Here is a 24,330-nt window from a genome sequence, read left to right as displayed (position 1 = left end):
AAAAGCATCAGCAGGAGGTTCCTGGGGAGAGCTGCCTTATTGGGTGCTCCGTGGTAGCACAGTTTTCCGCGCAAGGCTTTCATGAGGTACTCAGGGAGCACTGCCTTCCCGAGCACGGCTGCATCGGGCCCTGGTTCGTGCTAGCTTTCACGCAGCATGTGCTCTCTATCTCCTTCAGTGACCCTCCTCAGGGTGATCTCGCTCGGAGACTCCTGCATCTAATTAGGGTAATTACTGTAATTTTACGCCTGGTCCAAAGTATTTTTAAAAAATCTACGGACAGACGGCATAGCACAGACTCAGCACGCAGCTGCGTGACGAGCGTAACGGAAAGCCAAAGAATATAATGGACGCTCATGGAGGGAGGGGGGAATGAGGACGCAAGGTATCCCACAGTTCCTGCTGTCTCCGAAAAGTATTTGCATTCTTGGATGAGCTCCAAATGCTTCTAGGGTCAAACACAGTGTCTGCGGTGGGTCAGGGCATAGTTCGGCAATTTGCGCACACACCCCACCCACCACCAGAAGTGAAAACAATCCTCTGTTGACTCTTTTACATGTCACCCTATCTTTACTGAATGCTGCAGATAGACGCGATGGTGCAGCACTCAACATCAACATCCTTGCTCCCCCCACGCTATGGATGGCTGATGGTACAAAAAGATGGGTATCCGTCCTCAACATCAGCCTATTGGCACATGGGGCAGTGCAAAAGGACTGGTAACCATGCGTACTAGCATCTGTGAGGTTGATCAAGGGCGCCTGGCCCTAATTTTTCATGGTAGATGGTGCAGTATGGCTGTTAACCATCGTCATCATAGCAACAGGGGGCTGAGCTCCATCAGCCCCCACCCTTCCTGTGTAAAGAAAAGATTGAATTGCCCCTGGACTAGCAGAGGGATGATGGGCTCCTTCATCCACAGTAATTAATGTCCTGCCTGGACTATCATTGCAGCTGGAGGCTTCCTTCCACTCATTTCTCACAAACAAGTCACTGTGTCTTATTCCTGCATTCTTTATTACTTCATCACACAAGTGGTGGGACAATGGTATGGTAGCCCAGGAAGGCTGTGGGAAGGCCGGAATGAACAGGTGTTGTTGTTGCAGGAGCACCCCCTGTGAATAGCATACAGCTCCAAATTTATGCAGGATCGGACACAGAGCAGCTGTGCTCTCTGATTCTATGATACAGTGGTTCTCTAGTACACTTGCCCATAATCTAGGCAGGAATGATTCTATTTTTAGATACCAAAACGGAGGGATTGACTCAGGGAGTCATTCCCAATTTTTGCTTTTGCGCTCCTGGCTGCTCGGCCAGGGGCACTTATGACAGCACCAAATGGTGCAGTGCAAAAGGACAGGTAACCATGCCCATCTTATTACCATCTTATTACCAATTTATGGTATGGTAGATGGTACAATATGGCTGGTAACCATCTCAGCTGTCATGCAAAAGCAAAAGCATGCTGCTGTGTAGCGCTGCTGGCCCGCCTCTGTCAGCGGCATCTAGTACACATACGGTGACATACACAAAAGGCAAAACAGTGTCCATGGTTGCCACGCTATGGCGTATGCCAGGGCAATTCTGGGAAAACGGGCTTGAAATGATTGTCTGCCGTTGCTTTCCCGGAGGAAGGAATGACTGGAGACATTTAGCCAGAATCCACCGCGAAAATGATTTGTGCCCCAGCAGGCACAGGGGTCTCAACCCAGAATTCACAGACACAGGCTAGACTCAGTTAATTGTTCGCAAAAATGTATCTTTGCAAGGAATTCACTCCATTTCCCATCTCACAGCTTCCACTGTCTCCAGACCTGACACAGCATCCCCCTCGCAGAGGCTGGCAAAGATTAGGCGGCGAAAGAAAAAGACAAGGGACAAGATGTTCGAGGAACGTATGGGCTGCTACCTAGCAGAGGCGGACCAGCAGAGCCAGTGGAGGGAGACCGTCTCTCTGTGGCAGCGCTCACACAGCGAACGGGAGGAGAGGTGGCGTGAGGAAGAGAAGCAGGCGACTGAAACGCTGCTTGGACTAGTGAGGGAGCAAACGGACACGCTCAGGCGCCTTGTGGATGTTCTGCAGGACCGCAGGAGGACAGAGACACCCTGCAGTGTATCTGCAACCGCACTCCCCCGCCACAAAGTCCCATACCCCCCTCCCCGAAAATAATCAGGAGGAGGGGCGGCCGGGGACGTGAATACTGTCACTGCACCACAGCACAGTGCTCAAGTACCCAAAAGCTCTCATACCGTACATTTGCCGAAGTCCTTCACTTCCAGACTCACAGTAGTCCCAATCCCAGTCCCATCCCCTAACTGTCTACTTAATTAATAAAAATGCTTTGCTGTTAATTACTGTTTCCGTTATGTTTTTTCAAAGAAGACTGTGTTTGAATGGGGGGCGTGGGGAAGGGGGTGGTTAATTGCATAGGACAGTCACCTTTCCCAGGGTACAGACACGGGGGCAGGATCAGCAGCGGGTCACACACACGGTGCAGTCAGTAGGCACCCTGGTCGGTATGGGAGGTGTTTTCCAGGATCTGTGTGGGCGGGGGAGATGTGACTTTGCAGTGGGGGAGGGCGGTTACAGATCTTATACAGCGGTCCTTGTCCTGGACCGCTGAGTCACGCAGCTGAGGAATCTGTATCCGTCCTCCTCCACCACAAGGTCACATATCCGCCCGCACACAGAATTCCATAAAGAGGGATGGCAGGCTCCGTTGAAAGAAGCATTCCGGCACTGCGGACCGCTCTAGGAGCAGGAGCCTGTCATTCCTTGAGTTTAGAGGCGGTCTTTACATCACCGCACACCCTACCCAGCACAGTCTGCGTCCCAGTTTCAACCCTTTCACGAAAAGTCATGAATAAAGAAACCTTTGTTAAGTAATAATGGGACATGTATTTTATTTTTACACGTGTGCTGGAAGTGGGGGTAACGGGGTGAACGGGGTATGTAACCGAAGAGGAGAGTCAACAGTAACTGGGTAAAGAAACAGGGGCAGGTTCAGCTTCTCTGTAAAGAAACTGAACAGTCACAGGTCACGCTGCTCGCTGGTATTTGAAGAGTTCCTTGTCACTGTCCCAGGCGCCTGTATAGGGCTTCATGAGCAAGTGCATTAGCGGGCAGGCTGGGTCCCCGAGGATGACTATAGGCATCTGCACATCCACAACAGTTATTTTGTGGTCCAGGAAGAAACTACCTTCCTGCAGGCGTCTGAGCAGCCCACAGTTCCTGAAAACACACGCATCATGAACCTTGCCCGGCCACCCGACGTTGATGTTTGTAAAACGTCCCCTATGGTCCCCCAGTGCTTGCAGCACCATTGAAAAGTAGCCCAATTTCTCATCAGCTGACTGTGGAAGAGGTGGACGATAAAGTGCGAGGAGGAGAAAACGGCGATGATCGCAGCGGGCTCCATGCTTGCAGTGCTGTGGCGTCCGCGCTGTCACTGACCAGAAAAGTGTACGAACAGATTGCCCACAGGCGCTTTCAAGGAGGGAGGGAGGGAGGTTGTGATTGACGGTTCAATGACGACACTTACCCAAAACCACCCTCGACACATTTCTCCCCCCAGCAGGCATTGGGGGCTCTACCCAGCATTCCAATGGGCAGCGGGGACTGCGGCAACTGTGGGATAGCTTCCCACAGTGCACCGCTTCCAAAGTCGACGCTAGCCCCGTGAATGTGGACTCAGAAATTCGAATTAGTGTATTTAGTATGGATACACAAATTCGACTTCATACGGTCGAATCCACAAATTCCAACTAAGTTGATTCGAAATAGTCTTGTAGTGTAGACAAGGCCATAGATGATAACAATCTACTGCTGCTTTTAGTTACTCTGTTAGCTCAAGTGGCAGAGGTAAAGTTAGGGTGACCAGATACCAAGTGTGACAAATTGAGACAGAAGGTGGGGGGGTAATAGGTGCCTATATATGCAAAAGCCCCAAATATCGGTACTGCACCTATAAAATTGGGACATGTGGTCACCCTAGGTAAAGTGATTCTAAAAATTCCAACCTTGATAACCTAGCTGAGTGTTAGTATGATATCACTTGATGGAATTTCTGTTTTTCATTATGCTTTTTTTAAAAATCTAGCAAAGTATTTTAAAAAACCCTACATTAAAATAGAATAGCTAAGGATGCAAAGTCAAGTACTCAAAAGTTAGGAAATGTGAGAATTAAGATTGCTTGTATAAGGATTGTAATACAGTTTTTAATCATATGATAACATTATTTTTATATAGGACTGGATTGTGTATATGCACAAGGGGGCCAAATTAAAGTTGCACAGACAATCTTCCTGGCATTTCCTAACTTTTGTGTGCTAGACTTTGCAACCTTAATTTTCTATGAATGTAGTTTTTGTGTGTATAATATTATATAGCAGGGATCGGCAACTTTTCAGAATTGCTGTGCCGAGTCTTCATTTATTCACTTAATTTAAGGTTTCGCGTGCCAGTAATACACTTTAACATTTTTAGAAGGTCTCTTTCTATAAGTCTATAATATATAATGAAACTATTGTTGTACGTAAAGTAAATAAGGTTTTTAAAATGTTTAAGAAGCTTCATTTAAAATTAAATGCAAAGCCCCCCAGACCGGTGGCCAGGATCCAGGCAGTGTGAGCGCCACTGAAAATCAGCTCGCGAGCTGCCTTTGGCATACGTGCCATAGGTTGCCTACCCTGTTATATAGGTTGCCATAGTGATGTGCCAGCATATGTTATGAAGAGGAAAACATGGCACACATCTACTTTGTCTTATTGAAGTGGGCACCATTACTTTTTTTTAGGAAAATAAAAAGTTGGGGATATAATTCTCTTCTCAATTGCATTAGTATCCAAGAGGAAAATGTAACTAGATAACTTACCTAGGTGACCTTTAGATTTTACTGTCCCCAGTAATATAGAAAATTCCAGTAGTGTGTGATGAGGACAACTTATGTGCTCTCAGCTTAGCCAGGTTTATGTACTTGTGTTCATATTTAACCATGCTTTCCCCGTGCCCGCACTGACAATTGCCATTTTCTTCACTGGCTGTTTTTCTGGGCCTTGCTTTTCCCTCCTCTTTGATTCAGTGCCCAGACCATTACTTTTTCTTGTGCTCAGCTGTGTCTGAGCATTCAGTTTCCTTCTCGGCAGAGTACCCATCAGTGCTTGTTATCACCAAATCCAATTCAAATGGTCTTAAAGTGACATTTACTAGAGAGAAAGAGAAAATCAATATATTTAAAAAAGTTAAGCAAAATATAAACATTGCTAGAATGAAACACTCCGAAACATATAGCTAGGCCTGAAATCTTAGTTCTTAAATATTGGGAATGTCAGATGAAAAACCTTTATAAATTAAACCTCCTTGAGTCTTAGTTCCAAGGTAAGGGATCAGTTCCAGTCTGTCACTGATAGCTCACCTCCTTCAGACCTGAATAACAGCTCTGTTAAATTCGAAAGCTTGTCTCTTTTACCAACAGAAGTTGGTCCAATAAAAGATATTACCTCACCCACCCTCCCTTTCTGTCTTCATGTCTTTGCAAGGTGTCTTTCCCCAGGAAGTCTGCGTGTGGTGGAGACCCTCCGTATATTCCCCTGGGATTTTGTGAATGCGGCATGTTGTAAATTATTTCAGCCTTTAATTCAGACATCAGTACACAATTTACAGCTCTGAATATAAATTACAACATTGAGTGACATATCTGATTACATTAATCCAAATAAAACATTTAATTTCCTCCTAATTTGCGTGGAAGCATTATTTGCCCATTTTAAAGAACTCTGTGAATTTATTTAATCTGAGTGCCTGTGTAAGGGGCTAATTTCTTAATGAGAATACAAAAACCTGAAGCATACTAATAAGAGTCCATAGTCTTTACAATTGTCAACTTTCTGCTTTCAAAGGGTATCCTCCAGACTTCATATTGTCTGATTACACATCTTCCTTCGGAGGAAGGTTAACATGAGAATGAATTCTCCGGATGGATGGATGGATGTGTGTTCTGACTGATTTGTTAGCCTACTGTTTGTTGCTGATATGAAACTCACTACAATTTTATAGCAAATTCAACTGATGACAGCCAACTTGCCAGCTGTCAGGATGGCTATGCAGTGTAGGCCTGTTCCATATCCACTGCAGTAATGGAATGCCTTTCCTGTACTTCAGTAGGCTTGGAGCAGGTACTATGTAAGTAAATAAATTGCAAAAATAGCAGAAAACTCCTCTTCTACATTTCAGAGTCCTCCTGGCTAGTATTAAACAAAATAGTGCTAGATTTCTTTACATTCATTTTGTATTTGTCATTAAGAAAAGCTAACATTTACCTAATGTCTGGCAGCTGCCATCTTGCAAGACAGATATTAACATGTGTGTTATGTGTATGCCATGTCCCTTGTTCTTCTGGGTCCATATTACTGCCAGGTTACATTCCACACGCTGTCCTTCTCTACACCAAGTTCAAAGCACCAGTACAGCAGTTTGAACTTTAACACCAGCTAACTTCACCCCTGAGTTCTGGATTAATGTGAAAGCAGCAGGAGATAGATGTTTTTTAACTTCGTTGTGGGGAAGCAGATATGAACTGTATGGAGTATTACAAGCTGGGAAGGTGGGGGGATGAGAGAGACACTTTCCTGTCCCCTCTTACAAGCTGACACCTCCCAGATATAAGAAAGTGCTATCCACCGCTTTGCAGTTATATGAAATATGAAACTTCGACATGTATTCTTAGCTAGTATTTTAAATTTTAGTGTTACAATTAAATATAATAAGACTATTCAAGTAAAATTTCCATTAATTTTGTTGTAGTTGTCCTCTTAAAAAAAAAAAAAGAGAGAGAGAGAAGTGAGTGCCTTCTTTTAAGTTTAACACACAAATATAACCAGTTATGATTTGAAGTTCACATCTCGTTACAGTGAAAGGGATGAGATCAAGCTTTACGTCCTGCTATTGTTATTTGCCTGGAGACAGCTTTAGTGCAGGGTTACAGTTCAAACCAGTGTACTGGTGGTATATTTATAAGGAAAAACAGGAAATTTTAACTTTTTTTTTTAAAGTTTAAAATTTTCAGAACAGAGCAAAAACTGAAGAATATTTCCTACCTCTTTCCACTGTTTTCTCCAGTCCTTGCTTCTAAAAGCAGTTCTAGAAGAATTTTGCTGTATTTCCGGGATGCATTTTATTTTCTTCATGTTAAATTTCCTCATAAATTCCCTGAAGCCTGTCATAGTATACAGGACATAGTAGACATGCCCACTGACCAACTTCGGTCATTTCAAACTTCTTTATTTTTAGATTTTCCCTTCAAACTACTAGAGAGACTACTAATCATTAAAGAGCATTTGTGTCACATTTCAAACTCCAGCCATTTTTGCACATACTTATAAACATGTAAGTATCTGTCTATGAAATACATATGCATGAATCTGTAATTTAACATGGGAGCTGGTTGGGACATGAAATGTTAACTCTGTGGGAAATACCAACATTTTGATATTTGTTTTCATTCTAAATCAAAGAAAAGTTGACATTTCTCAGGCAAAAAATCTGTTTTTTTATTTGAAAATATAAAATAATTTTGTTCAGATAATGCTGAAATATTATAATAAAATATTAAACCTGATATGTAATATTAACTATTATATAAAATATGATGTACTAATATTAACTATAACAGACAAGTTGAAATAAAATGTTTCAGCACTTTCCCTTTGAAAATTTGATTGAAATCAACACGTTCCCACAAAATGTTTTGATTTCAGTGAAACTGCATTTTCTGACAGAAAATTGTTATGTTGAAAATTCAACATCTCTCTCTCTCACACACACACACACTCACGTACATTCAGCTTGTGATAGATATTTTTGAACACTAGGTCCCTGATCATGCAAATACTTATGTCCATTCTAAACTTTGTGCATGGAGTGATCCTATTGCCTTCAGTGAAATTACTCACAGTGAGTAAAATTACACAACTGAGTAAGTCATTGCAGAAAACAGCTCACAATATAAAATGCTATTTGTATACAAGGTAATATAATTTGTAATATATACATTTATAATATTATAAAATTAGATAATGGGTGAGGAGTTAACTCTTTTTATATACAATACGTATAATGTTTGCAATATATATGATGGACACTATATAATATACTCAGTCCCTGTTCATTTTAGCATCTGTTTATTTTAGAACAAAAGAGTAGTCCATGTATTTACATTTAATTATTGTCCTTATTCCATTTTTACCTCTGGCCCTTACCTGCTGAAATGTTTGTGTTAAATTTGTTAAGCTGATGATTCACAATGAATGTAGCAATTGTTAATATACAGAAAATATTTCCAGTGTTACGGTATACTTATTATTTATTTAAAAAATTACATGATGGTGTGGCAGTGTTTAAAGTTTTTATTTCAGTATGCCTTTGGGAGCAAGCCTTTGATCCCATCCAGAAACCACCCCCAACCCCTTAAGTAGGTAGATGACACCACTACATATTCATCTCTTTATTGTGTGCACTAGAGTGGAGGGAAAGCTCTATGCAGTAGCTATAATTTGGCTTATAAAGTGTGTGTGTTGTACCAACTCAACTTTTTGCATGGTTTCCTTAATCACTGCATTGTGGAATTGAGGACCATATTACCGCCCAGCTCTTTGGACTGCTTTCTCCGTAAGTCAGGCTTTCCTAAGTACACTCCTTCTGTATCCAACAACCTGGCAACCTACTTTCTTTTCTTCCCATATTTTCACCTGAGCTGTTCTTGTCTCTGACGAATGATTCATTTTCACATATTGTAACTTCCTATCTATCTGCATTACAGTTATCCACTGTTCGGCATGAGAAGCTGGTTACTGCAAACTGCCTTTTTATTTTGTGGAGCCACTGTAAAGTCCGGCCTTCTGTACAACCATGATATTTCCTTTTGGGGGACACACACTGACCGCCTGTGTGCAAGCATAGCATTTGCAGATGCTGTTAAAAAGTTTGTAGATGTCAAGTAAATGTATATGATTAAGTAAGTGATTCAAATAGCATAATTAACAGATGGCAGGAACAATTATATATTCGTATTTCTGGCCAACAACATTTGGTAGATATAATTACTGTACAGGTGTTAACTGCCCTTCTATCATGAAATGAGACATCTCTAAGCACCAGCGGTGCTCAGCAAAGAGACTCGTGCTTGTAAACTTGTGAGGAGGTTAACGGCTCTCCCTTTACATGTAAATTTGGAAAGCTAAATTTGGCTCTTGGGGTCTGATACCAAATTCTGAGGAAGTGAAACTAAGCAGAAGAGCAGGTGTTGTATAATCTCCACACTGATTGCTAGAAAAAACACTGAACATTACAAGGTGTTCAAAATTCACTTGACATTTGAAAGGTACCAAGTCCAAATAGGAAAGTCATTTAGGGAGGAAAAAGACAGCTGGCATGAAAAATTTCTTTGGCTTTGTCAAAATTATTTTTTTCCTGTGTAAAAGACTAAACTGCATGTTGTTAGGCTTTGCGTACTAGTGCAGAACATGATATTTTGCAGGAAGAAAAGGAAGGATGTTAGAAAGGAGAATGAATAAGCAGGTCCTGGTTTTATAACCGCCCTGTTTCTCTCTTGGTGTATTTGGTGGTGATGTTCTAGGAATGAAAAGAATGGTTTTTAAGGGCTTTTCATTCAGAAGCTCGTGAAAATAGCAGAAAACATGAGAACAAAAGGTTTGACAAAACCGAGATAAAACCTGCATTCATCTGTTCATAATTAAAAAAAATAAAGTGTAAACATGGTGTTAAAAATTACATAATTAAAAACCCAAAAGTCTGAAGCAAAAATAAAGATTCTTACAGCATCACCACTTTGGCTGTGTTGCACATTCTTTGTTTTATGGTATGCATTTGACAGTCTAATCTGTATTCAACTACACATCTGACCAGAAAAACTGAAATAGAAAATACTACATACTGCATGTATTGTTGTCACTTAAATACCACAGTAGTATCTATCATAGAACTACCATAGGTAGATGGGTGTATACTACATATGAGTTAACGTTGCCACTGGACCCTTATCTTTTACATAGTGTTTATAGTGAATTATTCATTGAAGACACATCAAAAGTTTAAGGAGATGACCTTGTAAATGGCATTAAATATTTGCAATAGCATTTATGCCATTATGAATATACATTGAAAAAAATGTATTTAATAAATAATTGAGTCATTGTAAATCATTACAGCTAACTAGAGTCTATTGAAATACATTTGCAAGTTCACACTTGAGGTGCATGTTTAAAACGTGCACTTGCACACTGCATTGCTGATTTCACAGTTTTTGGTTGTGTGTATCTAACAGCGAATTTTCAGTTCTCTATTATTTGTAGCCAGCTTTATCCAGATTGGTTTGGGGTCAAAATTGGCATTATCCACAAATGAAGTTTGCTATTTTAGCTGTTTGGTTTGAGCAGTAGGGGTTGGGGGCTGAGGAGAGAAGCATGTGAATTCTTGGGTTGATATAATAAAATTGAAATGGGTGAAACTATTTTTATAGTCTTTATGGTTACGGAGACTAGCTTCTCACTACTGTAATACACAGCGGATAAATATTTGTGTAGTGTAAAACCATAAAAGCCTACCAAGCTTGTGTAAATCTGAAAAGCATGTGTAGTGTTCGGAACATTTTCTATAATGGTTCACACTCCATACTATGAGTTGTATGGATTACCTGGATACAGTAGATAACCCTGCACATCTCAGTAAATGCTTGAATATTGAGATGTATTACAGTAGATCATGCATAATCATTAAAATGTTTACCTCTTTCATGATTTTTCTTGTAGTAAAAATGTCATTTACATTATTCTTATTATGCAAAATCTCAGGAAAGGGCAAAAGGTTAACAATATCTAAAAGAAGCTGTCAAGATTATATGAGAATAGCTTTCACAGCCCCTTTGGCATATCAGATGTAAAGGCCTTTATTTAATAGTACTTTGTGAGCAGACTCTAGGAAGTGAAAATCAAACACAAAACAAACCCCATATCAAAGTAATTACAGGGGTCTGCGTTTAATTTTCTTGCCTTTGTGGGTTTGTTACTCTCTCTAATTCAGTCTCTTTGTGTCCACATATTGCAGCAGCAGGTGTTTATCTCATTCCTTCAATCTCTGATCATGTGGTGGTTTTTTTTCTGTGTTTTAGAGTTTGTAAATGCCTAAATACAAGTGGGTTAGTTGAAGATAGATAATTTTTGTGTCTTTATAAGCTTAGTGGTACTATTTTAACTGATTTTTTTCCCCCAATATATTATGAAGAGCACAGAAATCCATCATATCAGCAAATAGACATTGTATACAGAAATGGTTTAATTGACAGTATATTCTACAAATGAAAGGCTGTTTTGAACATACAAAATCAGACTTCTTTTTAAAAGCTTTGTCAAACGCTATTTTAGTTACTAACTTTGCATTCAAAATAAACAATTGTTGACAAGACAAGTATTTTTTCATACAAAAGTACTGAGTGGGTGTCAGGTACACAAGATAAAGTAGAACAGAGGAAACATATAGAAGGTTTTTAGTTTCAGTAAGTGTATGTGTTTAAAAACTTACATCAGTGATTTTATCAAGTCATTCTACTTGGTCCTTCTTTCCTCAAAGTTAGTTCCTGGAGCTTGTTGAAAAATGACAAACAATTGTGTGAAAGATCTTGACATTTTTAGTTGGAAATTTTTAGCTAAATATTTTTTGACATTTCAGTGTTTTGTATTTTTGTGGTTTTCCCTTTCTCCCCCTTTTTCCTGTTTTCCCCGAGAGCAATAAAATGTTGTCCAAGGTTGTTGTTTTAACTTTATAGTTTTTCCTTTTGCTATTTTGTAACTTTTAGAAACGTCATCAAGGTTTGAAACGTTGCAGATTGGCAGTTTTACAGAGTTTCATTTTTCCTTATGTCGCATTACAACTTCTATAAAGGTGAGAAAGTTTTGAAAAGTTAGTGTGTCAAAAGGAAAGAAGAAAAATGAAAAATTGGGGCACAGGGTCATCTCTAGTTTCACCATTTGTTCTATTTCATTTAGTGGCAAAAAGGAATAAAGAAAGGGGGAGGGAGGGGAAACAAACATTTAAAATTTTGTAATTTTTCAGTTTAAAATAATTCTGGAAAATTTTGAAAACACTGAAAACTTTGTTTCTGTTTTTAAAAATGATTATTTAACCTCAAAAAAGTATCAAATGCCAAAATTAAAGATCAGCTTTAGTTCAACTATACTTGCTCCATTTTTCTCTTTTCTTCTCATCAATCATATGTCAGTGGCTGGTATTGAGGGTAGTGGTTTGTATGTAATATGAAGTTTAACATCCTGAGATGGGCTCGTAGACTGCTAACAAGTTAAGTTTCATCACCCACCCAGAACCAAGTGGTATGCAATAGTGGCCCTAGCCAGACAGAGAAATAATTAAAATATATTTAGGTAACTCAAGATACTGTGATTTACCTCCAGTGACTTTTCCAAGTAAATAATGTTCCTAATAATTCAGCAATGAAGGGGTCTATTTGACCCAATCAGAATTAGCAAGCACTTATCTTTCTGGCAGATACTTGTAAATATAGGACTGGAATTTCTTGCTTGTTATATGGATTCTGGTTCCTCTGAAAACTATAATGGGTTTATACTTTTAGCAAACACAGCTGACATGTCATCCTGTTCTAGTTATTAGACATAGTAGGGAAATTGATTTCATTTATGGTTTTCTTGACTTTGCATATTTTAGATAGACAGAAAACACTGAAATATATTATTAGTGAATGAGTGAAGGGTCTTGGATTCTCCCTTCTTTCCCACAGCTTTTCTATTTCTAAAGCTCTGAGCATGGGATGGGATGTTGCATATGAAGCACAATACAAGTCAAATGAAAGAGATGTCAGCTTTTGTCTTTGGAAACTATGTAAGAACGAGCACACAAATAAGACCATACCTGTTACAAAATAGCAACCCTGCCCTCTGCGTGCTTGTTTTATTGGCTTGGTATGCCAAAATTAAAACTAGGCTACCACACATGGCAGCACAGAGAGAATACACAGTCTGTTTTAGTCCATTCAGAAGCAAAGCATTAGGGTATTAGTAATGATTGATTAATTGCTGCACTAGCCCAGTGACTGAATTCATTTTGCAGGCAGATTATTTAATGTATATTAGCAACAACTATGCTATACTATTTTTTTAAAGTCTTTTATTTTATTTATGAAAAATTCCTTTTAGATCTCCATCAAAACATTCTGTACCTCTCACTCTCACCATTTTGCCAAAGTATTAATTTGTTCTGACAGTGTGATTGAAAAACATAATTTCTGTGCTTCTCTTGAGCCAATATACTGACTGAGCTGCCATGAAGATAGCACATGTCTGGAAGGAACTAGGTATGCAGTGAATGTATATGAAACCTGTGTTTTATATAGCTAATAGTTTATATTAAAAGTCCTTCAGAAAATGCTTTTCAGGAAATTTGATAACTATATGATGGGAGATAAAGCGCTGTCATTGGTTAGAAACTGATTAGCACTTGGGCGGTAAAGATGGAAATTAATAGCTGATTCTTGGAATAGCAAGAGGTTAATCATGGAAGGAATCATTACTAGGTGTTCAATATACTAATTATGTAGAGGAAGAGGTGAATAAGAAGGTTGTCTAAATTTGATAATTATTTTGTTTAGTAAAACCTAAGGAAGTTTTGAGAAATTATAGAATCCTCTAATGAAAGTCAGGTGATTAATATATTGACAGAAGACATTAGAAATAGGCAAGTTAAAGCACAAACAGTAATTTTAACTATTTGTACACTGGGTTATGAATTAGCTGTAATCTATGCAACAAATGAAGCTGAGATTTTAGTGCTGGGAACCCTGGGTACGGGATGTTAGCACATGCTGAAGTCCATGCCACCCCATCTTCAGCACGATTGTTACCCGGGCTAGCTAAATTAAAGAGTGTGCCCTACTAAAGGGTATATGCTACAACCCACACCTTCATTTGCTGTGTAAAAATACACCCAGGATAAAGATCTATGGAATCACCAATGGATGCAGTTCTCGAATGCAGTCAGAAGTGCAAATGAGGTATTAGGCTGCCACTGTTGTCATCCCAGAACATTTAGAAATGTTGACTTGGGCTTAAAAAAATCATGATTTTAAAAAACAGTCAACCATTGTTTGGTTCTTTTGACTTGGTTTTTAGTTTGCTGAGCCTTTAGGATACACTGGTGTCACATTTTCCTGGGGACTTAGGAAAAAAACAATTATTGTGAGAGTTGACCATACTGCAGAATGGTCTAAAGACTAAGGGAAATGGCCCATAGTCAAAATGCAGACCATCTAAAAAGAGTGGACTAGAGAATGACTGTGGTGAGAGAGTTGGTTTAGGGTGACGGTTTATAACTAGCGTGTGTATTATTACATTTTTAACATTTTTTTAAATGAACAGTATAGCAAAAACTACTCAGCACTCATATTTACCTTTTGTTATAATAGGAGAATGAACAGAAACTTAATGGAGGGATGGACTTTTGAATACTCTCACAGCGCATACATTACTGCCCTTCTGTCTAGACTTTTCTAGAATATTGATTTTCTTTAGCCTCGTTGAGATCCAATATAACGAGGGGGGAGGGGGGATGTAGACTTGATCAGCAAACCAGTGAAGATTTATGTATGTTATTGAGAAGAACACCTAGTCTTGGCAAAGAAATTACCATCTTTGTATCCTGATCCCAGACTGTTCTAATATCAGTGTTAAATTTCCTACAGATTTTAGGATTAATTTTTAAAAGAGGTGGGAATTCAAGAAGGAATATTGCTTAGGGCATCCACCAACTTCACGTCTCTTTGTGCAATTGTAAAGGTGAAAATATTTGTTTTGCAGGCACACTTGGTTCTTGCTAGGATTTGTGGACTGTTTCCAGTGTTCCATTACCAAACGTGTTCTCTAACGACTTGCCTACCAGTTCCTTTCTATTTCTGTACAGAGTGACACAATGCTTTTTATCTTCTAAGGCAAATTCTTAGGTTGAAAAAAAAGTTGTTAAAAATAAAAAAGCCATGTCCAAAATACTAGCTTGGTTAATGTGGTAAAGACCTGTTACATCTGAAATGGGGTGAAGACGCCATGCTTGAGCGTTAACAACAACTGCCAACTCCCACCCAGTTTAGTATCAAGTTGGGGAGGGATTTTTGTGCTCCTATATCTCTATTGCCCATCCCACACACATGGTTTAAAATGCAGGGAGGGTTTGTTTGTTTGTTTTGTTTGTTTTTTGGTTAACACTTAGTTAACTAACACTGAACGAAAGAAGCATCTGTTTAACAGTTTGATTTTGATTACTCATTTGTAACAGGACAGAAGAGTATGAGGTGGCAATCCACTTGCATGTGCAGCATAGGTCTAAGACTATCCAAGCCTAAAATACACTTTCTGTGTAGCCACGTATTGGTGGAGAGCCTGGACTGCATTACTACTTTTACGGACTGCTTTTCTGAAATGCTAGTCTTTAAGGTGCCACAAGTACTCCTGGTTTTTTTAGTCTGATTATAGTCTCTTTCAAACTTTTTTCCACAGTTTTGTCTCCTAAACACTTAGAGATCGTTAGCAGTAGGGGGAGAACAAGGTGGATGGGGCTACCATAAACTAGTAGAAGGAAGAGAATTAACTTGTATCCCCAATATTTTAATTGCATGTTGATGCTTGTTCAGATATTTGTGTTGCTTGGTTTCGAAAACAAAAAAGAGAAACAAACAAAACTTGTAGTGAAATCCCAGTCATGGATTTTCTGATCAGAAACTGCAGAAGCATGTTAAATGGGCAAGGGGATTAGCTTTCATAGAGGTGTCTTTATGTTTGGCTTGTGATGCTAATTCAAGTTGTCCTTGGGGAGGTTTGTGTGTCTTTCAGTAAGACACAAGTCTTTAAGAGAAAATTGCAGGATTGGTTTTTGCATTCAAGCATGACTTCCTCTTGGCGCATGTTTATACGGGAAGACAGCACAACTCACTCAGTTGACAATATGATCCACTTTTTTATTGAACTGATAATACAATATAATGCAGACATTTTTAAATTAATGCACATAAATTTAAGTTTAAATAGTGTTAAGGTTGGGAGAACCTTTGAAGATAAGGTTACTGTCCATCACTGAATCTGCCCTGTTTCACTTCAGAATTAAAGGGACCTAGTACTTCAATCATGCTCTAGTCTGATTACATTCCAATACTTAGATTCAATAGGAACCAGTAGGAGGGGCATATTATTTTATTAATTTGCTTATGTTGTTCAGTTTGTCAGAAATTTTATGTTGCCTATGGGCACCTTTTGTGATGTTTCTGGGTTTTTTTCTTTTTTCCTCTTGCAGTTTGAGATACTGTAGGGATTTTGAATATTAGTACCGGGTGGTCCTGTCATCTGCAGTGTACACATCTAGGAACAAGAAATACAGCCATACCTACAAAAGAGGAGGCTATATCCTAGAAATTAGTGATTCTGAAAATAATTTAGGGGTCATCATAGACAAGCATGTGTGATGCTGTGACAAAAAAAGGCTAATGCAATCCTTGGACGTATAAAAATGGGGTTTATGGAGGTGATTTTACCTCTTTATCCAGCCTTGGTGAGAATGACAGTGAAATACTGTTCTGGTATACATATTTTTTTAAAAGAATGTTGAAAAACTGGAGAGGCATCAGAAAAGACACACACATGCCTTACAGCGAGAGACTTGAAGGGGATCAGTCTGTTTAGCTTATCAAAAAGATGCTTGAAAGGTGACTGTGCAGACTGCAAAAATTCCAGCCAGAAGGGGGAGAGATGCCCAAGGGAGATGACAAGTGAAGAGCCAGAAGTTTAAAGTGGGTGCCCTTGGTGGAACATGAAGAGGAAATACAGGTGCAGTTTACCTGCAATCTGTCATCTTTTGGCTTTATTACCTACACATCTCAAATGCCAAATGTTGATGGTTATAACCAGACATGTAAGTTCCTGTAAACCCTTGGGAATTTACACCCGTTCAGGTCAATTCAAAGCTCTTTAGTTTGTAGGCCTGTCAGTTCAAACTCAGTTCTGAAGAACCTGTAGAACACTTGCACTTGGGAAAGTTATTTCATAATTGACAAGACTTGGTTATATGCAGGAAAGCTTTATGGATATCACAGTTCCATCAGTGCATTGTAATCTGACAGTCTAATCAAGATAGCTGGGCAAGGATAATATTTAATGTCAACCAAACATTTCAGATAAGTTTCTTTGTATATTGGTTTGTCGAAAGAAAATTTTCTGGTTTAGTGTTAGTGAAATTCTTTATAGTAGGAAGGAAAATTAGCTTTGCATATATATATACAGAATTAGCCCGGAGTATTTTAAAGAAGAGAATCTTAATTTTCAGTAGGTTTTTTTTTTAAGCTTTACCCTATATTTTGTAAGTATATTTTTCTTTAATTCTGTAGTGTGTGTGTTGTTTCTGATTGTAACTATTACAGACTTGGTTAAATCCCCCTAGAGGGCAGTCACCAGTCCATTGTACTTGGATCCAGGCTTTGAATCCCATGTGCTTCCAAACAAGTTGGGGTTGGGAAGAGTCCAGGCACTGTCTCTAGAATTCTAAAAGTATACTCTTGAGTGCAGGCCTCCTGGCTGGCACCCTTCTTTGGGAGAGGGACTCCATAGTCCAACTGCCCTAGGACCTAAAACGTGCTGAGTCATTCCAAGCTTCCCAGACAGTTGTGCATGCTCCTCTGGAGTTCTCCCTGGTCTGGTTTATAGTTATCTCCTTGGGAAACAATGACTGGTGAAGTAAAGAACATAGTCACTGCACTGGAATTTCTAAAACAACAGTAACTTTTAGTCTCAAATGAAAAAGGGTTACAGATCTTTAGGGGAAAAAAAAATCTATACATGTTCCCTGAGTCTATGTTCACCCCTTCTTGTGAATACTTAGGCCCAGTGCATGTGTCTGGCCCCTCCTGTGTTCTATATCCTACAATCCTTCTGTTGTCTGGTTGGCCAGTTTGAGAGAACAATCAAGCAAATTGACAGAACCTACCCTTAAAAAATCATGTGACTAACTGACCAACTTCATAGCCCTGCTAAGGTGTTTAACTGGGAAGTTCTAGCTCCCCATAGAGTTGAAACTGAGAAAACCAGCTTCCTTCATCCTGGCCACTCTCTGTAGAAAATAACATTGTTCTTTGCTTAGGAAGACAATTACCGCTGATGACTCGTGTATTAATCTCTTCAGGGAGGTTTCAGGATTCCATTAAGTTATCTTGGTCTTTTCTTGATGTCTCTAGGCCAGGGGTAGGCAACCTATGGCACGTGTGCCAAAGGCGGCACGCAAGCTGATTTTCAGTGGCACTCACACTGCCCGGATCCTGGCCACCGGTCTGGGAGGCTCTGCATTTTAATTTAATTTTAAATGAAGCTTCTGAAACATTTTAAAAACCTTATTTACTTTACATACAACAATAATTTAGTTATATATTATAGAAAGAGACCTTCTACAAACGTTAAAATGTATTACCGGCACGCAAAACCTTAAATTAGAGTGAATAAATGAAGACTTGGCACACCGCTTCTGAAAGGTTGCCAACCCCTCCTCTAGGCAGTTACAGTTACATACTCAAAATGCAAGATGCATTCTTCAAAGGGGTGGTTACAATGTCAGTGATGGTCACAATTTGATACAGATTTGTACCAGTCTGCCCCAGAAACCTTAAATGCACACATTTGGTCTGATCACTAACCAATTGTTAACTGTTGATGGTACAACCGTTAATGGTAGTAGTTGGGCCAGTGAAAGCTCCCTGCTAGCTGGTGCCGGAGGCTGAGCCATCTCTTCTGTTGAGCATCCAGTGTGATTTATGACCACTGTATAGTAGTGTTGCATGGTACAAGCGTAGAATGAATCCCAGCTCTGACAGTGACTTTCTATGTTGCTTTTGTCATGTCACATAGGTCAAATGTTTCGCATTTGATGTCCATAGTTATGCACCAAAATCAGAGGTGCTGAGCATCTGCAGGGCACATTGACTTTGTAAGTTGTGGATACTCAGCACTGCTGAAAAGTTGGCCACTCTTATTTAGATGCTTAAATATTGGTTGAACTTTGTATGTCCATGTTTGAAAATATTGGCCTTAATTTCTCTCTCTCCTTCAGCTTCTCGGTTTAATGGGGGATGATGCTTACCTACATCAGAGGGTTTGTGATGATTAACTAGTTAATGTTTGTTAAGTCCTAGGGTACGTCTTCACTACCCGCCGTATCGGCGGGTAGCAATCGATTTCTCGGGGATCGATATATCGCGTCTCATCTAGACGCAATATATCGATCCCCGAACGCGCTCATGTCGACTCCATAACTCCACCAACGCGAACGGCGGTAGCGGAGTTGACATGGGGAGCCGCGGACATCGATCCCGCGCCGTGAGGATGGTAAGTAATTCGATATCAGATACTTCGACTTCAGCTACGTTATTCACGTAGCTGAAGTTGCGTATCTTATATCGATTTCCCCCCATAGTGTAGACCTGCCCCTAGAGAGTCCTAAAACTCACAAGAGTTAAATTTGAGGTGTAAGCCAAAGAATAGTTTTACTAATGGTCCCCAAAAGCTTAAAGCCAGTCCTGTGCATAATTATATGATCATGGTGGACATGAATCCTTTATAGTTCTGGGGATAGCAAAAAATTGCTTTTTATGCCCATCCTAAAATGGTAAAGCTGCTTTAGGGTGGAGCTATCACAGACATATTAATGAAGACAATTTCTGTTATGTTCTTGCTATTGTGGCATAGGCATAGAATAGTCTGGTTAACTGTTACAGTTACCCATAAAGTTTAGGAGCCAGGGGTGTAGGGTGAGGCTGGGGTTGTGTGTTTATGCACATTATGCCAGTCTGCAAAGGATTAATATTTAGAAGCAGAAAAAATATTAAAGAAAAAAGTGCTAGCTAAAAGTAATCTTGTAGAGTTTTGAAATCTTTCAGGAGAAAGCATAAAGAACTGCTGCCCCTTTTATTTTTAAGCATTTACTATTCTAAATAGTAAATCTATTATGAGTAACGTGCTGGTGTCCAATGATTAACCCATCCTTCCAAATTGTACTGCCTGAACCTATGTGGCCTTGACTTGACTAATTGGCTACTTGCTTCTTTTGCAATTCTTTTGTAATTTTATGATGACAGTGATTCAACATGTACAACACAGACATAAAAAAAAATGACAATAATGCTCCACTTACTCAGCCGAGCATGACTGACACCATTCCAGATTACTGCTACCATAGTGCTGGGCTGAATATCACCTTAACAGTTGTTGTTATAACTGTGCAACCAAGACAAGTAATATAATATGACATTTTATTTTATTTTTTTAAAGCAATGTGGTGAGTTGCACTCACCACTTTGAGAGCCCCCTTCATTCAGGTGCAGTGTTATGTTCTCTTCAGTTCCAGTGCCCCCTGTAGGCTGTTAGCTGGCCTCTCTAATCTTTTGTGGCTTGGCCGTCCAGCTGGGTGTGTCAGTCCAAACCCCTTCTGGGGTACAGTAAACTCAAACAGAGGAAGTTCTTTTGTCCTTCAGGGTCAGTTATAAATAAACTGATTTCTCACCCTTCTGGGGCTTAATCCCTTCTCCAGAATTGAATCAGCAGGGTTCCTCCTGAACTCCTGCCACTGACTATGACAAGCAATGAGCTCGGGCCCTGGCCTGGCTCCTTAGGCTCTGGCCTTCAGAGCACCACTCCTCGTCCCACTGCTTCTAGCCAGGGACTACCTTGCTAGAAACAGGCAGCTCCTTTTATTTTGGCCTGCTGAACCTTGATGGGCTGTTGCTGATCCCCAGCCCTTCTGGTTGCTGGAGGCTGCTCCCAGGGCACTTTTCAACACAAGCCTGAGGTCTAATGCTCATTGTTCTTTTCTTCTCAGAGAGCTATTTCCTGGGGCAAGATGCAGCAGAAGAGGGCTGTAAGGCTTGGGTATACCCATCCCAGGGAAAATAGGGTTAAATCATGGAGTGTGATTGACAGTTTGAACAGTGCTATCTAGAATAAGTAAGCATATAGTAAACAGTACTGACTCCTGTTGCAATTAAAGAACTAATCCTTTAGGTCTGCATGTGAATGAAAACTAAGTTTGTTGTTTTTGCATTTAATGACACCATCTGTTCTATATTTCAGTTTAAAGCAAGATCAATTGTTCATGAATTAATCACATTTATACAAAACATCTCATTTTAAAATGAGAATAACCAAGAATCAGCAGCAACTAAGGTTGTTTTCCTTACAGTGCTTCCAAAAATGTGCTGGGTTTACACCCCTTTTTTGCTGCATGTCTAACTGCTGATCTCACTTTATATCTGGTTATGCTAGCTGATTGACAATATTCTTCAGTCATATTTCAGTAGCATTTGTGCATCTCAGGATTGTGACATAGAATAGAAATATTCAGAGTATATTTGCAAAGAGAAAATTAAGTTTACATAATATATTACTTTTTTACATAGGGGTGAGAGGTTTTTTATATTTTCCAAAGTTTCAATTTTGACAAAAAGCATTGAATTTGTGAAACACTGGCTGACTTAAAGGAAAAGTCTAATTTGTTATAATGCTAAATATTTACTAAATAATTAATATAGTATGTTCTCCATAGCATCAGAGAAATCCCCTTTAGCATTTTCAGTATCTCCATTCTGTCAATGAGACTTTTCTCTAAGAGGCCTGCTGCCTTCCCAGAAGGATCCCATTTCATGATGTAAATTAGAGGCTTATGGATTTGATCCAGGAAACTCTTTTTCAGTATGAGGAAAGCCATCTCAGATGAGCAGTGGTTTTGCAGAATCAGGTCCCAATTCCCAAAAAGGTTTCTTCAACGTTTCTGATCATATGCAATTGGAAATAAGAACTAATTCCATATGAATCGTGTCCAGCCTCAACCAGTCCAGTTCAAAATGCTTTTTAATAAACATTTTTTGTTAATCTCTAAATTTTAAAGATTTCTTTAACTTTCCCAAAAGTAATTCTGACCATGAAAATCAGCATTTTCAATCTGATTTTTTTCCATAATGAATATTTTACCCAGCTCTATTTTTATCTCCTGTTACAGATAAGTATTATTCTCATTTTACTGAGACACAGAGAGGGTTGTGATTTATGTAAGGACACAGAGGGTATGTCCACATTGCAGCTGGGAGTGTGCCTCCCAGACCACACAGGCAGATTCACACTAACTCTGCTTGAACCAGCATGCTAAAAATAGCAGTGTGGATGTTGTGACACAGGATCTTCTGGATCCAAATATAGGTGGGTAGCCTGAGCCACCACCAGTGCCATAACGTTCACATTGCTATTTTTAGAGTGCTAGCTTGAGCAGACATAGTGAGAGTCTGGCTACCTTGTCTGGGAGGCGCACTCCTAACTATGCATAGACATACCCAATACATCATTAATGGGGAGTCACATCTAGAATCCAGGTCTGCTGATTCTCAGGCCCATCTTCTAATTGCTCCCGGAAAGAGAAGCAACTTAGTTTTGTACTTTGTATACCAATAAATTTTGGACTTGAAAAAGCCAAAGCTAGCTTCTCTTTCTCCAACTAAAAATAAACCAACTAAAAACTGTGAAAATAAACAGGGTTTTTTTTACTTATTCTAAGTGCTGATCATATTCTGTGTTCCGGTAAGCTCTTTAGCAACACAATTAATTAACCTTTTTAACATTTTAATGTAAAAGGTTGCTGTCAAATGTAATACTTTGTGGTTCTTCAGGGTGGTTTGGGCATCTTTGGATATTTTTCTCCCTTCTTCATTTGGCAAATATTGATCCATGCTTTCTCCTCTGTTTGAAAGGTGATGGCAGCAACTTAGCTGCTTTATTTATCAAGGACAAATTTTGTATGTAGTCAGGAGCGCCGGCAGCCTTTTTGCCACCCTAGGCAGCGGAAGGTCCCACCCCCGAAATACCGCTGACAACTGCAGCGGCCGAACATCCGGCCACCGCGGTCGCTGCCCCCCAAATGTTAGCCCCCTAGGCGACCACCTAGGTCGCCTAATGGGTTGCACTGGCCCTGTATGTAGTTTTGTCATGCCAAACAGGACCGGTTCTAAGGGTGAGTGATCTGAAACATTTTCTGCCTTGGCTGGCAAAACACCTAGGGCCATTCCCAGTGCCAAATCATCTCAGTTAACTGCTGCTATGCAGCTAGCAATAAGAAATAGAAAGCTGTGCTTTTGTACAGTCTACAAAACTGCTGTGGTGTTCATTTATGTACCAGCAAGGCTAATTGATGCAGCATATTACTTTTTGTGTGTGTTTATTTAAATGATTTTAATAGAGTGTAGTAAATTTGGGCTTTAACCTAGGTTGTCATAATTTTAAACATCTTTATTCTTAGAAGGAAAACTGAACTTCATTTAAATTTAAAATTTGGTTTAGATAAAACAATCTGATTTTTTTCATATTTTTTTAAAATCTATTTTTAATCAAACGACATCACGTTATGGCTTTAATGTAGGTCAAAATTCTTGATCTTGATAGTGGCCTGTTACCAGATGTTGTTTAACATATGTTGTTAATCTATAATTTAGATATAAGACTTATCCCAGCATCAGAGGAACTGAATTCCATGAGGAGAAGACTGAGATTTTCAATAGGACAGAATAGCATAGAAGGATGATAAAGCATTTCATGTGTCCTGTCTATTTCTGATCTCTTTGTATAATTCACATTCCCATTGAAATACACTAGAAATTCACTAATAAGGGAGTGAGATATGTAGTGTTGGCAACTTTCACTATATTATCATGAGTTCCATGATATGAAGCCACTTGTTTGTGAGGCTCTCTTGATAAAACACAGACAGCTCTGATATTTTGCCTGAGATGCTTGCAGTTTCCCTTTGTGGCCATTAGAGACTGCTCTAGATGCTGCCTGCCATGCCCAGCTCTCCCTATACTTTCCGTGGGTATGTCGGTACTGAAATCCAGAGATGTGATTGCAGCACATGGTATGTCAAAACTAGCTTTGATTGACACACCTTGCTAAAAATATAAGTGAAGCCACAGCAGCGTGAGCTAACAGCCTGAGTATGAACCCAGGTCCTGGGCAGGCTTCTCCTCAAGTGGCCAGCGCGTGCTGCTGCCCATGCAGCTGCAGCTTAGCTGCTACCGTTAGTAAGCTTGCTTGATCAGCACTAGCTAGGTATGCCTATGTGTGCTGCAACCACATCCCAATTGCAATGTGGACATACCCTGAGCAGGGCAGAGTGAGGGAGCTGGTGCTGCACAATGCAGTTGCCCTCTCAGAGTAACACAGCAGCGGCCT

The 24,330-nt window shown here is 39.6% G+C and overlaps 1 protein-coding gene across 20 annotated transcripts in view; it reads left to right on the top strand.

Annotated features, from left to right (window-relative positions):
* The window catches only part of PTPRK (protein tyrosine phosphatase receptor type K), a 576,479-nt gene that overhangs the window by 421,422 nt on the left and 130,727 nt on the right, over nt 1–24,330 (top strand). The window lies entirely within an intron of this gene.

This window comes from Mauremys mutica, chromosome 3 (assembly GCF_020497125.1).
Source record: "Mauremys mutica isolate MM-2020 ecotype Southern chromosome 3, ASM2049712v1, whole genome shotgun sequence".
Classification (NCBI taxonomy): Eukaryota; Metazoa; Chordata; order Testudines; family Geoemydidae; genus Mauremys; species Mauremys mutica.
The sequence above is the reverse complement of the archived record's forward strand: the minus strand, read 5'-3'. Positions and strand labels throughout refer to the sequence as shown.